This window comes from Pogona vitticeps, chromosome ZW-PAR, assembly GCF_051106095.1.
Source record: "Pogona vitticeps strain Pit_001003342236 chromosome ZW-PAR, PviZW2.1, whole genome shotgun sequence".
In the NCBI taxonomy this organism is placed as follows: Eukaryota; Metazoa; Chordata; class Lepidosauria; order Squamata; family Agamidae; genus Pogona; species Pogona vitticeps.
Genome location: NC_135800.1, coordinates 4,211,588 through 4,226,869, shown reverse-complemented (window position 1 = coordinate 4,226,869; position 15,282 = coordinate 4,211,588). Strand labels below are relative to the sequence as shown.

Genomic DNA, 15,282 nt, shown 5'->3' with positions numbered 1-15,282 from the left:
CTTATGGGCAGAGATGACACTGCGGCTTTCATTTTCGATTGGCATCATTGGCACCGCGGCTTTCTCCCTCGCCCCCTTTTCTGGTGGAAGTATGAGCTGCTAATGTTCTTTCTTCACATCCCCCCCCCCCATGCTTTAGACATTCTGGCTGTTTTTCATTATTTCTCCTTAAACACACCTCTGTTTGCTGAAGTCTCTTGCGACAGGGAAGCTTTGACATCTCGAACATAATTTAATGTCAATTTTCATTAAAAACAGCGGAACGGCTTGTCAAAGAGTCTCTCTCTCTCTCTCTACCACCCTCACTGTGCTTTAAAAGAGAGAGAGAGAGAACGAGTTCCTTTATTGCTTAGGAATATTTCATCCTATTTTACATTTTATCTTTTCTTTTAAATACGTGTTCATTGTTTGAAAGAATACTCTGGGCCAAAGATCTTATTTTTAAAACAAAACAAAATTCGAGTGTCCTTTGAATGAATCAAAGCAAAACACAATGGCAGGGTTTGCAACAGTCCAGAGGGTACTGGACTCAAAATCCCATCAGCCCCACTGACCTGGATTAATAGGGAAGGATAATGGTAGTGGTAGTTGTTCGAGATCTAAAGTGCCACAAGGATATAGCGGGCAAAGTAGTTGGCTCAATCTGCCTCACAGTAAGGCCGGCCCCAATGGCTCCTAGAAGAGCAGAGCAATGTATCCGCTCTGGGTTTCAGTCCAAACTATCCGCAATGCCAAATCTAGGAAAGGGAACAGAGTTCAGCAGCTTCTCAGATAAATCCTGTAAAGTTAACACTAAAAACTGGAGCGGATCCACAGCCTCACTCAACGCCCGAGCCCACCTGCCTCCGATGGCCAGCCCCTGCACTCCAAAGAACTCCAACATCATGGATAAAGTCCAGAATAATGAACTCAGTAATTGTGCAAAAACACCCAGCGTATATGTCAGTCTCTGGACTAGTCAAGTTTTTGTTCTCACCCAACCAGGGCCCTTCTAATCTTTACATAGATTCCACCAAGCCAGGCGACTCAGATTTCTGGGAAATGGTGGAACACGCTCTGGGTTTTCGGCCGAACTTTACAGGAATATATATTTGGAATTTTAACTTCCGTATGTAGCTTTTTGGCCCTTCCATACAAGGCTGCAGAGAGCAGCAGAAAGCACAGGAATACACGTCAAGAAACAGCTATTCCTTTAGTTATCCCCCATGTATTATTCTTTTGTTCTAACTGGCATTTTTGAATTCCCATTGCGGACATGCATGGCCTTTGCAAGAGAAATGTTCAATAGCAGAAATCCCAGAAAGAGGACATTCTCCCCCCCCCAAAAAAAATCACTTTGCTCTTGGATTCTGGCCATATGTGCTACAAATCATATATATTACCTGATGTAGGTACATAAACAGAATTTTAAAAATGCAGACCTTTGTGAAATGAATTCTGAAACAACCTTAACTTCCACCTCTTCCACAGTGTAAACCTGTTTGCTGGGCGAAAACAATACAATGCGCTCGTTTGATTCAAAGCTTCTCCGAGCTAGAATTCCAAAACAGTGTCGTCAAAATTGCCAAATAGAAAGAGAAAGAGAGAGAAGGAGGGAGAGGGAGGGGGTGTTATAATGTTTATATAACCTGGAATATTTCAGTCACTCCAAGAAAAACAAGACAACGGCCCAGGCAACAAGTATCTACCGAGCCGAAGGAAAGCCGAACAATGAACGAATTTAGTTGCAGATGGAACGAAAAAACCGCACACATCAACTGTTTGGGAAGCTGGTTGTTTCGTGGCCTATTTGCAGCTCCTGGCTAGCTGTGTCGATCGGTTTCAGCAGAACAAAAAAGGACCTTCAAAGCCAACAGATCTCTTTGGCTCCTGTGAAAATAAATCTGTAAGTCTCCGAGGTAACAAAGCACTCTTAGTTTTTTTTTCCGTCGTTCTGTTTGATCAAGCTCTTGTTTCCTTTCTCGTTTCTGCGACAGTCGCATCATTAATACGCCAACGAATAAGTTATGATAGAACACCTTAACTCCATACAAGGCCCTGGGAACTCCGCAGCCACCGGCTAAAATACCACGACACAAACCTTATTTTTTTTAAAAAAAAGTCTGGACAGAAATCAATTCAAATTGCCACTATGACCACCACCTTCGTTTCTCAAAACAAAACAAACAAGCAAACACACACACACACACACACACACACACGCACAACCCTCCAGAGAGATGTTTTGTTAACATACACATTTATTTCAACGTGTGTACTGCAGAACACAAGAGACAACACAAGACAACCCATTGAGGCTACGAATCTATGTGCATTTATGCTACATACAATATAAATCAAATAAGTATGCATTGGATTGAGCTATAATATTCTTTGTAATAACCCTAAGCTGTTAACCCCTCACCTCTGAAATAACAATTACCTATGTCTGAATGGGGGGGGGATTTCTTTTTAAAAAATGCTAGGGTTTCATAAGGCCTGAGCAAACCGTCAAAACTTGCATCTTGTTCTACTGACATAACAATATAAAAATGATTTAAACATTTGTACTGGGAGGGACTAATCGCAATCTAAGGAAGAAAGCGTTCAGGTTCCGCAGAATTCCTCTGGAAACATCAGGAAGCTTCCTCACAATTTTCAAAATAGTTAGACTTGGGTATATTACCAATTTATTTATTTTATTTATTTATTAGACCTTTATCCCGCCCTTCTAGACGATGTCTACTCAGGGCCGGTCACAATAAAATCATTCATGAAACAGTTAAAAGAATAAATTACCATATTTTTCCATGTATAAGACTATACTTTTGTCTAAAAACTTTAGACTAAAAATTGAGGGTCGTCTTATACACGGAAGCAAGCTGAGGATAGAACAAAAACAAGTGGAGGGGAAAGCAGGGATCAAAGAGATCCCGCAGTGCTTTGATTCCTGCTTTCCTTTCCACTTGCTAAGGCCCACTTAGATTTTGGAGTTAGAAAAGTGGGGGCGTCTTATACATGGTGGTGTCTTATACACGAAAAATACGGGAAATTGACATATTAGTGTAGATCAAGATGGGAAAATAGACAAAAAAAGTAAGTAAAAGTAAAAGTAAATGGCTACTGGGGTATCATCTACACTCTTCCATTTCCGATCACCATGTATAGGCGTGAAAGCTGGACAGTTAAGAAAGCGGATGGGGGAAAAAGCTCATTCATTTGAAATGTAGTGCTGGAGGAGAGCTTTGCGGATGCGATGGATGGCCAGAAAGAGGAACAAGTGGATCCTAGATCAAATCAAGCCCGAACCATCTCTGGAGGCAAAAAAATATATTGAAGCTGATGCTGTCCTACATCATGAGAAGGCAGGGTTCTCTGGAAAGAAAACACAACGCTCGGAAAGGTGGAAAGCAGCAGAAAAAGAGGAAGACCAAATACAAGATGGGCTGACTCATTAAAGGAAGCCACAGGCTTGTGTTCACAACAGCCCTGAGGAGGGCTGTTGAAGACAGGAGGTTTTGGAAATGGCTCGTTCATAAGATCACCATAAATCGGAAGCAACTTGACAAGACATGACAACCACCTCATCCAGAATAGCCATCCGTCGAGAGAGGTCGTTGCTAACTGTTAGTAAATAATGAATTTTCTTCCTAGTGTGCATGCAGCTTGTTTATTTATTTATTTATTTGATTTGTATCCCACCCATCTGGTCTATACGACCACACTGAGTGGCTACGAACCAGACAAAACCACACAAGTTCTTGATTTAACCCAGAACAGAGATGTAGCTTGAATCTAATTATCCATCTCAACAACTAGACAATTAGATCAGTGACATGTCGGTACATAGGTCAACACTGGTGGATATTCATTGGGTCTACTCTGCGTCTAGCCACTGGATTCAAGTCCCGGGCTCTGATCCGACTGTGTGGTGGAACCAGCCGTCAACAAGTCAAGAAATAAGAGCTTGGCGTGCAGCTAAGTACAAGCCTTCCCATGGTGCATCCGGAACGCACGCCAGTTTCACTTCTGGCCACCAGATCACGGAGCGCCATGCGCAGAAGCCCTCAATCTGGTCTGGATGCCATTGGAAATTCTCACAAATATGGAAGTGAATTCAAGGTGATAAATTGTGTCTCCCGCACATCTTTGATCTTGCCACCTGCGTTTCATTCCTTAACATTCCAAACAGCTCCCCACTTTTATTATTTTCCAAAGGAATTCATTCAAGCAAGCTCCATTTCATAGATTCAAAGAAAACCATCTATATAATATTTCCCCCTTGCACCTCCCTTAAAATTATCCAGCTGGGACTTTCTGATTCCAGCAGAAAACTTTATGGATTCCAGGATTTGCTGGCTGATGGTTTCTTCCTGGCGGGAAAACCTGGCTGTTTCCCCAATCTATCTGAAGTTTGATCCTTGATGTGATTCTTTTCAAACTGCCGTTTTGCTGTTTCTCAAGAAAACCTACACAGAATGGCTGTCTGTGATGATTCCTCAGATGTTTGGGGACATTACAAGGTTGGTTTCATTGCCGAGAGGAAAAAAAAATTGAGATGCTGGTTGTTATTCTCATCCTATTAAAAACACAGGAGGGGAGAAACTGAACCATCGCTCGGAAAACAGAATGGTTTTCTTTCTGCGAATTTTAATGTTCAGATTTTCCCAGCAAGGCTGATGACGATTTTGAGACCTGATTTTACAGCATATGAACACAAAAACTAAACTCAACTATTGCCATTGAAACAGAGTTAACTATGGTGCTAGTGAAGGCTTTCTTCGCCTGCGTACAATCTTATAAAATGAAATCACACAACTGGCTGAGACGCAAAACCTTACTTTTTCCCCCTTGAGTTCTACTGAATAATATCCAAAGGATTGGTCATGATCCTGAAATTAAACAAACCTTCTTCATTTGAGGAGAGCTGAGCTTCTGTTGAAACGGTGCATTCTATGCGGTACTAAATAATCTCACAAACAAATCCCACCCTTGATTTAGTGGGAATTTGTGTTTCCCAGTTAGGACCGGCTACCCTCACCAGTTCATCAACTACAACTTGAATTAATTGATTCATCACATCAACGCTACGACGGGCGGCTTAACCCATAGACAACACTCTAATCTCCGAATCATCTCAAATCACACGGAAAAGCCATTCTGCAAATTTTGTTAAGCCCGCAATTTGCCCCAATTGGCCGCCATTCCGACACATTATTTGGGGCTGCTTCCTCGTGGATTCCAGAGGAGACTGTCCCCCAAACTTACTTTTGAGTAAACATAGTTGTGAGCAGGGAAAACCAAGGCTGTTAAAATCAGATACAAAATGGACTAGAGAAACATACGCACACTTCAAATCATGACCCAGGCGGGCCTAAATCTCCATTTCGCTCAAGTGGATTGAAAGGATAAACATATTTCACCACAAATGACAGTTCCAACTAACTTTCTTTCCCCCAAATATGGTCAAGATTTCAGGGTGGGCATGGGAGGGATGTAGACATACCTTTTTTTAAAAGCCGGATGTGTTTTGTACATGATTGTGAATGACTAACATTCTAACTGCGAGGGGAGAGCCGATGGGAAACGGGTGGCAGGCCATTTTAAAGAAAACAAACCTTTATTTTCTTTAAAATGGCTGCATTTTATCCAATGAAGAATGTTGGAGCACAAATTGATTTACTGTGTCTTTTCTTCTCCCGCCTCCCCCCAACCCTTCACCCCTCCCTGTCCTGCATCCTGCTGGCATTTTTCTGCTATCTGACCGACAGGGCAGACGCAGCTGGCCACCTTGTCGTGTCAAACGAGGTGCTGTGATCTAACAAAAGACCAACACGATGATATCTTTTTATTCTTCCTGGGGCTTAGATTCCACTCCACGACGACGCCTCCCTTTTTCTCCCATCACTGCTTTAGCCAATTAGGGAAGCTCAGATAAATAGCTTAAGAGTCCTTAACGTATTGCCGATCCTGTCCAGACTGTGCAGCGTTTGTACTATATTTGGGGAATCCAGCTGTTAAACCCAAGTAGAGTACATCCATAGTCCTAACTCTAATTGCTGAAGCCCAACAAGAAAGGATCTGATGCATCAATTAATCCAGCAAGTCACAACTGGAGTACCGTATTTTTCGCACCATAAGACGCACTTTCCCCCCACAAAACAGGGGGGTGGAAAGTCTGAGCGTCTTATGGAGCGAAGAAAACAGATTATATTTTCCTGTTTTCTTCTCCTAAAAAATTGGTGCGTCTTATGGAAAGGTGCATCTTATGGAGCGAAAAATACTCTAGCTGTGTTTTCAAGGTAAATGAGATATTTAAGGAGTAGTTTACGAACTCTACTCTCCCAGTTTCCATGGTTGAATGGGGATTTGAACCCTGTTCTCCAGAATCCTAGTCTGTCACTCTACCCACTGCACCACACAACTGGAGTGGGCCCATTGAATCAGTGAAAATTTTGTGAATTGACTCCTCTGTATAAGTTTCATTAATTCAATGGGGCCACTCCCGTTGGGAGTTCCTGGATTTCAAACATTGATTGATGCAACTCCTCTCCTCTCATTGGACTTTAGCAATCAGAGTTAGATCTATAGATCTATGCAACTTGGGTTTAACAGCGGGGTTTGTTTACAGTACAAATGCTACATTACATATTTCTGCCACTGAAGGATGATGTAGCATTTGTGTAAAAAAAAAAATCACTGATTCAATGGGACTCCCAGTTAAATCCAGGTTGCTGAATGAATGGGACTTAACTAGGATAGGTCTACTCTAGCTGGGACTAGCAAATGAATTTGAGAGAATATAAATTATCATTGTACTTATTATTTATTTACAGACAGTACACAGCCAATTTTGGACATTTTTTATCATGTACATCAAAGTATGTTCAGTACCAATAATCACATATGAAATTTCCACAGTCATGTTCAACTGTTCAACCCATCCTGGTCAACTGAGAGAAGGCCGAAGAATATGGACATCTGCTTTTTTTAGATATACTCTGGTGAGCCCGTAGGTGGTTCTCAAGATTCGCCAGTGGACAGGCAAATCTCAAGATTCACCAGTGACTCCAGCTTTAAATAGCTTTAGGATGCTACCTTAAAACAGATGTATAAAGGAATAAACCCCATAAAACACAGACAGACTGATTTCCATGTAAACACACTTAACAGGCCATATTTTGATCACAAGGACTGTTGACATTTCCCAATATCAGAGGTTCACTGAATTTATATAAATAATTATAGCAAACATCTGAAAAGGGTGAATGCCACTATTCACCACATGCGCACACTTCTGTTAGGTAAGCCTGTCAATCAAAACCTTTTCTGTTGACTCACCGCGAGCCTTTAAAACCAACCCATTCATCATTTAAATTTTAGTCTCCTTTCTGTAAGATGTGGACTTGATTATTTAACAATGTTATGCATTGTGTCCTGCATTTTTGTAATAGCATATGGCTAATATGGAAATAAAACTGAACAAAACAATACATAAATAAACTCACATGTTATGAGGACTTAAACATAGCATGCCCTTTTGGGGAAAATGTAAAAAGTCTGGGCCAACTTACAAAACAAAATTACTACATTTTTCTGCAATGATAAATCTGCTGCGATTTGGTTTCTATTTTGCCCTTTTACAGTAACACAACAGAACCAAAACAGCTGTTTTTGAAAAAGGGAAGCGACACACAGCTACACCTTTAACAAAAGCCTCTACTAACTGAGATTCACAGCATACACACAAGTGGATATTCACACACACAAAAGCTAGCCTTGATTACAGAACAAGAATACAGAGGGAAACAATGGAGAGAAAATATATACACATAACGGACACCCATTTTAAATGACTAAATACAAGTCAGGGTTTCTTAGCTCATTGCTTGATTATTTGGTGAATCAAAACGTATTGCTTCCATTACAGAGATGTCTCATTGCAGAACGGCGAAGCTCCTGAAAATGATTTCAAAAACTCTCTTAGCTTTTAGAGTCATTTTCAAAATGGCTCTTTGGGACTGGTTTTTGAAGAGAGTGTCAAAGCCTAGCTTTTCTCTATGCTGAGGACCTTTTCTGTGCGAGACAAAAAGCAGAAGGTGAGAAAATGGAAGATCTCGAAAGAAAGAAAGAAAGAAAGAAAGAAAGAAAGAAAGAAAGAAAGAAAGAAAGAAAGAAAGAAAGAAAGAAAGAAAGAAAGAAAGAAAGAAAGAAAGAAAGAAAGAAAGAAAGAAAGAAAGAAAGAAAGAAAGAAAGAGAAAATGCTCAAAGTTCGTGATTTTTAACAATCTGCTGGCATTCAAATCCCAAAAACAGAACCAAGAAAATAAATCAAATCCCAACTACATAGCTGACAAAATATATCACAAAACATTTGATGCAGACAGAACTCCTCAGAAGTAAAATTCACTGGCTTCATCAGGGCTTTCTCATAGGAATATGGCCATAGGCCTGCCGTCAAAGATGTGTTTCATTTATTTTAAAAGGCTGGAGGAGAGGAGGATCGAATTAAAATAACCAGCACTGCTTCGTAAGGCCACAGCTGTAGCTTACGAACCACGGCCGCTGGGAATAACACGATTTACAGCTGGGTTCTGTCACAAAGAGCAACACATGCGCGGATCCAGACGGCTATGCGCAGCTCCGGAGAAGTGGCCAAATAGCTGGAGAAGAGCGATCAGCTGGGCCTCCCTTGGCTAGTAAACCAGTAGATCGTGGAAACTGCATGCAATACAAAGTGTATTCTTCACTGACCCCCTAGAGATGACCCCCAAGCCTACAGGATTCGTATTAGGCGTGTGAGAATTTGCTGATTGTGGCGGCACTGGGTGGAGGAAATTCTCAGGGACCTTCAGAGAGACACGAAGGTTTGCTCGCTGGTCTGCAAATGTCTGGAGACCCTTGTTTCAATGACACTCAATGCACAGGGGCAGTGTGGGGTTTATATATTTATTTATTTTTCAGACCGAAATTCAACACTGTGTAAACCTGGGTCAATGTACAGGCTGGAGAGGGGGAAAGGCCTCCATCTCAAAGTGACATGTTTGGGGTGTCACGGTGAAAAAAAGGGGACATTAATCCCCCCCACCCATTCAAAACCAGGAGTTATAACCTTGGCAATATTTCTACCCGGCATGTCTTGTTACTCATTACTCCCCGGTTTCCATGGCAAGGGATTTCGAAGCTGTCGCTATGAAATGCGCCCGAGCTCCCCTCTCTCTCTCCCCCCCCCCTCTCCTCCCTCCCCACAGGCCAGCTTCACTTCCCGATCTTTTGGGAAACCTCCTGAATATCAGACAAAAGGCTGATGCGCCACAAGAGATGTGGCTTTTCTCTTCCAAGCCAGACTACTTCTGAAGACATATTATGTTTCCTCCATTGAAGTGACCATGTTCTACCCCACTCTGCACACAAAGAGGGCCTTAAATTTTAGTGACAAGCATGAAGTGGAGGGAGAAGGGGAGGAAAAAAACCGGGGGGGGGCGGCGGGTGGGAGGAGAAGGGGATTGAGAGAGAGAGAAAGACAGAGAGGACGGGGAAGCCGCCCGAAGCGAAGAATATAAGGCCAATGCATAGAAGGCGCATGGGAGCGATGGAAACCTGGATGACACCATCACGTCTTCCCACCTCTGCTACACCACGCAGAATAAGAAAGATCTCTGCCCCAAGGAGTTTACATCAGCTGATTTTTAAAATCCTTCTACCCCCGTAAATAATAACAGTTCCACGGCGAAGAGCTTTGAATTTATGGCTGAAATCCTGTTGCGCAGTTACGCAGACAGCGTAACTTTTAGGGGAGAAAGTGCCGTTAAGTTACGAACTCTCTGTCGGCCTGATCTGTCGCAACGGGAGTCTCAAGACTCAATAGGCATCAGGTAAGGTTTATGGAGCCCTCTCAATTCACAGCCGTTTGCTGCTCAAAGTTTACACCCTTTGCGTTAACTTGCATCATGAAATGCCAACCTTTTAAAGCGGCCTGGACTCTTTAAACTAATAGTTTTAGCAACAACAATAATACGCTGCTGAGGCCATTCGTACGTTGGGTTTCCCAGGTAGCGAAGACTCGGAAGTGATTTTCCCTCGTGTAAAGAGGAAGATGAGCTAAAGAGGATGGGTAAATAAGTAGGGAATTCGGCTAAGAGTTATGACAGTGATGTACACCTTAGTAAGTCTATAACTCTAGCCTCACCATGGGGAAAAAATCCTCATAATCTATCAACTCCTAGCTATACATACAAATCATCATCATCCTCTCAGAACTGCAGAGCTGGAAAGGACTCTATGGATCATTAAACCCAGTTCCTGTCAAAGAGGCCCAGTGGGAAATTCGAACTCTCAGCCTCTAGTCCTGCAGCCAAAGACCTGTGCATATGAAGAATCCGAACACTCAACTTCTTTAGTCTATACACAAATCTGAGACCTTAAAGGTACGAAAGGCAGCTATCCACTGTGCCGCCAATGTGAGGGGGAAAAAAAATACACAACATTGCTCCAGACACACTACGGACCACAGACAATTTATTCTCCGCCCCATCCGGATTTCTGTCCAGTTGACTTGGTTTACACCCCGAGCGGTGATGGTTATTACAAAATAATTAAGTCAGCTCGGGACTATCAAAGTCAAGAGCATAAATGACTTTTTATTCCCTATGGGGTTTTTCCATGTGCTGATCATATCAATGAGATTTTATGAGCGCTTTTATTTTTTTAAAAAAGCAAAGAATCACCCACACACTCTTTTTTTATTCTTATTATTATTTTAAAGGCATAATGGTCCAGTTGTGATAGATAGATAGATAGATAGATAGATAGATAGATAGATAGATAGATAGATAGATAGATAGATAGATAGATAGATAGATAGATAGATAGATAGATAGATAGATAGATAGATAGATAGATAGATAGATAGATAGATAGATAGATAGATAGATGTTAGTTAGTTAGTTAGTTAGTTAGTTAGTTAGTTAGTTAGTTAGTTAGTTAGTTAGTTAGTTAGTTAGTTAGTTATGGTTGCCTGTGCTGAAAATTCAGTTTTTTTCTCTTGAAAGGTCCATCATCCCACAACAAACTGAGCCTATACCTTCTCAGGAAAGTAAGGCCTGCTAAATGTATGGGTCTTCTTTCCAAATACATTGGTACTGTGTGTCAGCTTAAGCCAACCCTATAGCCGAGGAGAGAGACAAGGAACTGAATCTTATATAAACCCAATCTCTGGGTATCAGTCAGTCCCAGATCATAAACATCCAACCGAGTGGCTTGATCAGATATAAATTTAATGTAATCCCTGCTTGGCTACACTCTGTTCTTCAATGTGTAAAAACTAGGAGCTTACAACAGGACACATTTTTGCCGTGCGCTAGATGGAAAGAAGCCTCTCAGTTTAAACACCAACCGTCCAAAAGGACATATTGCAAAAGATTTTCTACCATGAGGACTAGCGGCTTGCACTCAGGTCTCGATAGAACTTTGCTTTAGGAGGCTAAATGCTCCTTCTCTGTAGATAACAAAGCAAGTTCATCTTTGAAATAGGTTTAAGGGTCCATATTTTTTTAAAAAAATAAAGCAATAGCTGTAAGAAAAATGCCAATATATATATTTGCGTTATAATGCAAATATAAAATGTAGCGTTAGCTTAGTCCAAATAAACAGTCAATTCCCAAATGCACAAGATTTTTTAAGAAAGGGTTACAGGTTTAGGAAAGGGAGAAGTGTCTAGTCTAGAATTCAGACTAAATTCCATTTTAGCTCCAGCTGTCTCAGACCCACTGAAATCAATGGGTCTCCCACATGGAAACTCTTGCTCATCCAGCTCAACAGGATTCAACTGTACATCTAGAGCTAGAATCGGAAGCCGAAAGCAGGCATTCAAATGGGGCTCAATTCAGATTGCCATCCAGCAGTTCCAGAATGGAGCGTGACTCTTTAACCATCACAGTAGCAAAGATACTTGTTTGGCCCCAAACACATGCCAAAACCAACACTACAGTGACACACTGTACAAGATCAGGATTCTCCCTTGCCTGTTGTCATGGCCTAAGGCCTGACCAAGAGACCAGTGATTTCAAAAGCTTGCACCCTTGCCTTTCTGCGACTAATATTAGTGGAGTGCTGTGCCGTGGTGTATTTTTCCTCTCTTTTCGATCCAACTGGATGCAACTCTCTTGCCTCTGGCTTTCTCCCCATGCAAAGAGAGCCCAAATAGTTCTCCGGACCCTGTTCTTCTGAGGAAGGGGGCTCTCTAGGAGAGAGCCAAAGCGGTCCCAAGGAAGCAGTCATAGCCCATCATTAAGGGCCAAGGACTGTCCCATCGATAGAGATGTAAAATTCCCTAACATTTCTATTTCCCCCCTTTTCTCAAAAAAAAAAAAAAAATGGAATTTTTTGGAAATTTTCCATCTCTATCCGTGTAGAAACAGCCTGTCTCTCTCCTGTACCCCCAAAGTTCCTTTAAGACTCCTGGACAGCAAAGCTTTTAAGACCCTCTGAATTTGGGGGGGGGGCGATCTGATTCTCCCTCTTACGCTTTTCTCCCCCAGCGCCCCCCCTCGACGTCTTTTGCTCCCATCTCCTTCTCTCCCCTGCTTCTCTGAAGAGTCCTCCTTCCATCGCCAAGTTAAGCCTTTCTTTCCCTCACCAGGCTGCCTCCCGGAACCGCAGGGCCAAAGCCCCCCCCCCAAAAAACCCGCTCCTTCCCAAACCAGCGAGGAAAGTCCGAACGGAAGCGCCAAGCGCTCGCTTCTTTGACCACTTTGCGGGGGAGGGCTGGTTTGCTGGAAATTCAGACCCAGCCCCACAAACTGGCGGGTCTCCCTTGAGGGTCGAGGGTGCTGTTTTCAAAAAAGGGGGGGGTCTTCTCTAGAGCAGATCGAGGTGAGGTACAAAGCCAGCCCCAAGCTGGGGTCCCCTGTTCGCCCACGCCTCTCCAAAGAGCGCACGGGAAGGTAGAGGGGAGAGCGCGCCTCGTCTCCCCAACAAGAGAGGACTTGGGGGGGCAGCTTCTCCTCCCAATATTTTTAATAACTTAACCGAAATCTGGGGTTTAGTCACCAATTCATGCCCCCCCCGGCCAGCTTGCGCTTCCTTGACCGAGGAGTCTTCAGCGGCCGGTTAGCGCCGGAAAGACTTTTTTGCGCGTTACCTGGCGGCAGAGCGCAGGACGCGCAAAGGGGCTTTCCTCCTTGTGGAAGCCGTTTGGGTTCCGTTCGCACGTTTTGCACCCAAAGACAAAGTGTCATTTTTTTGGGGGGGGGAGGACAAGAGAGAGAAGAGATGCGCCCTTCTCCAGTAAGCCTGGACAAGCAGCCAAAAAAACGAGGGGTGGGGAGAAGAGACATTTCATCCATTCGCTTTCGGGTTGCTAGGGCCAAATCCGGAGGGATCTGAGGCCATCGCCCTGGGAGGACAGAGGTGGAAAAGGAGGAATTTTCCAAAAATTTGGAAGTGAAAGGGGGGGAAATATAGAAACAGGAGACGCAGGAGCGAGGAGAAGGAAGGAAGGAAGGAAGGAAGGAAGGAAGGAAGGAAGGAAGGAAGGAAGGAAGGAAGGAAGGAAGGAAGAAAGGAAGGAAGAAAGAAAGGAAGAAAGAAAGAAAGAAAGAAAGAAAGAAAGAAAGAAAGAAAGAAAGAAAGAAAGAAAGAAAGAAAGAAAGAAAGAAAGAAAGAAAGAAAGAGAAAGAAAGAGAAAAACTGATACGAAGGAAGGGAAAAGGAGAAGGGGGGGAAGAAAAATAAGGGCGAAAAACAGGACAGCAGCCGCTGAAATCCAACTGGCCTCCTGTTTTTCCCCCCTGGTTGAAGCACTTCTGTCGGACCTGGACAATAAGCAAGAGGGACGGAGCACCCCGGCGCAGCTAGGAAGCCGGCACCGGTGCGGCTGCCGTGTAAACCAGGCCTGCGGCGCCGAGAAGCAGGCTGGACGCCGGGGCTGGCTTTTCCGGAGGCCCCTGCAAAGGCTTGGGCTTCCCCGGAGAAGCCCCTCAACCGAGCCGGTCCCTTGCCTAGCGAGAACCCGTCGACCACCCCCAGCGCCTCCAGAAACAACAGTCGCGTCGATTCGGATCAAATACCCTTCCTGTATAAACGGCGTTCTTTTGTTTCTACGAGGTTGCGCTTTAAAACAAAAGAACACTTAAGTCAACAGCATTGGGTCCATTTAAGTCGAAAAGCTCGGGGTTCAAGGATCTTCTCCTCCACCACCACCCCCGACGCCCTCTTTATCCAGTTTAAATCGGATCGACCCCCATGGAAACCAATGCGAAGCTGAACTGGATCCAACGCCCGAATTGTCCCTGGTTAGAAGAACTGACGGCGCCCTTTCTAACCTACAGAGCACAACGGGGTTGATCTCAAAGTGGCTACCGCCACCCCGCTTCCGATTTTCAATCCGGTTTAGGAGACTTCGGGTTCCCACCGCGCCAGATCCGGTGCTTTTCAGTGGACAAAGCCGAGATAAGGGTAGCTAGAGCCGGCTCCCTTCTGAGAAGCGGCTTGGACAAGGCTGTTTATAGGGGCAGAAAGGAATAAAAGAGAGTGGCTACAGTCTTATGAATATACTGGATTTATTTCAAGTGAAAACAAAATATGGTTTAAAAAAATAACGTAACTTTAATTGGAATTGATTTCATTCAGAAGAATGTATTTCTCCCTCTTTTGATGGACACTCTGCATCTCAAAAACGGGAGCATCTACCTTACGACCCCCCCCCCAGTTACTTTTTTCCATTCGCTCCCACCCGCGAATCACGAGTTCGTGCGCCGGTCTCCGGCCGCGTCTTAATTCGAAGCGTGCAGGAAAATTCAGATTTAAATAGCCATTTGATTGAGTTTGTTTTTGAGTTTGGTTGGGGGGGGGGGAGAGAAGAGAGCGGGAGCCTGACACTCCTACCTCTTTCTATCCTGCGATTTCACGACAACGAATTACATGTAACGCCCGTTGACACCTCCAGACAATAGAATGAGTCCTTCAAGGCGCTGAAAATAGCTTTCCAGTGAAATTAATCGGGATTTCTTTGGGATGTGGGTGGAAAAATTCCCCCCTCCCTAGGTTTAACACGATTTCTTTGTACTGTTCTCACCAAATTATTTTAACTAGGACAGCTCTAACCACTGGCACCAAACATATTAAAATCCGATCGAATTAGCAATATTATTTAAGGACGGAATTTAGTAACAACTTTCTAGTTTTTATTTGCGGGTATAAAAAAAAATCCTAATGGTGGTGTGGACTGATCTTTTTTTTTCTCCCCCTAAGCAAGTGCTGTGTGCATTTTTCATAAAAGCGGAAAGCGGAAAATAAATATTA

At 43.4% G+C, this 15,282-nt stretch overlaps 1 protein-coding gene across 4 annotated transcripts in view; it reads right to left on the bottom strand.

The window, feature by feature from the left end:
* The window catches only part of LMX1B (LIM homeobox transcription factor 1 beta), a 129,644-nt gene that overhangs the window by 109,734 nt on the left and 4,628 nt on the right, over window positions 1-15,282 (bottom strand). The window lies entirely within an intron of this gene.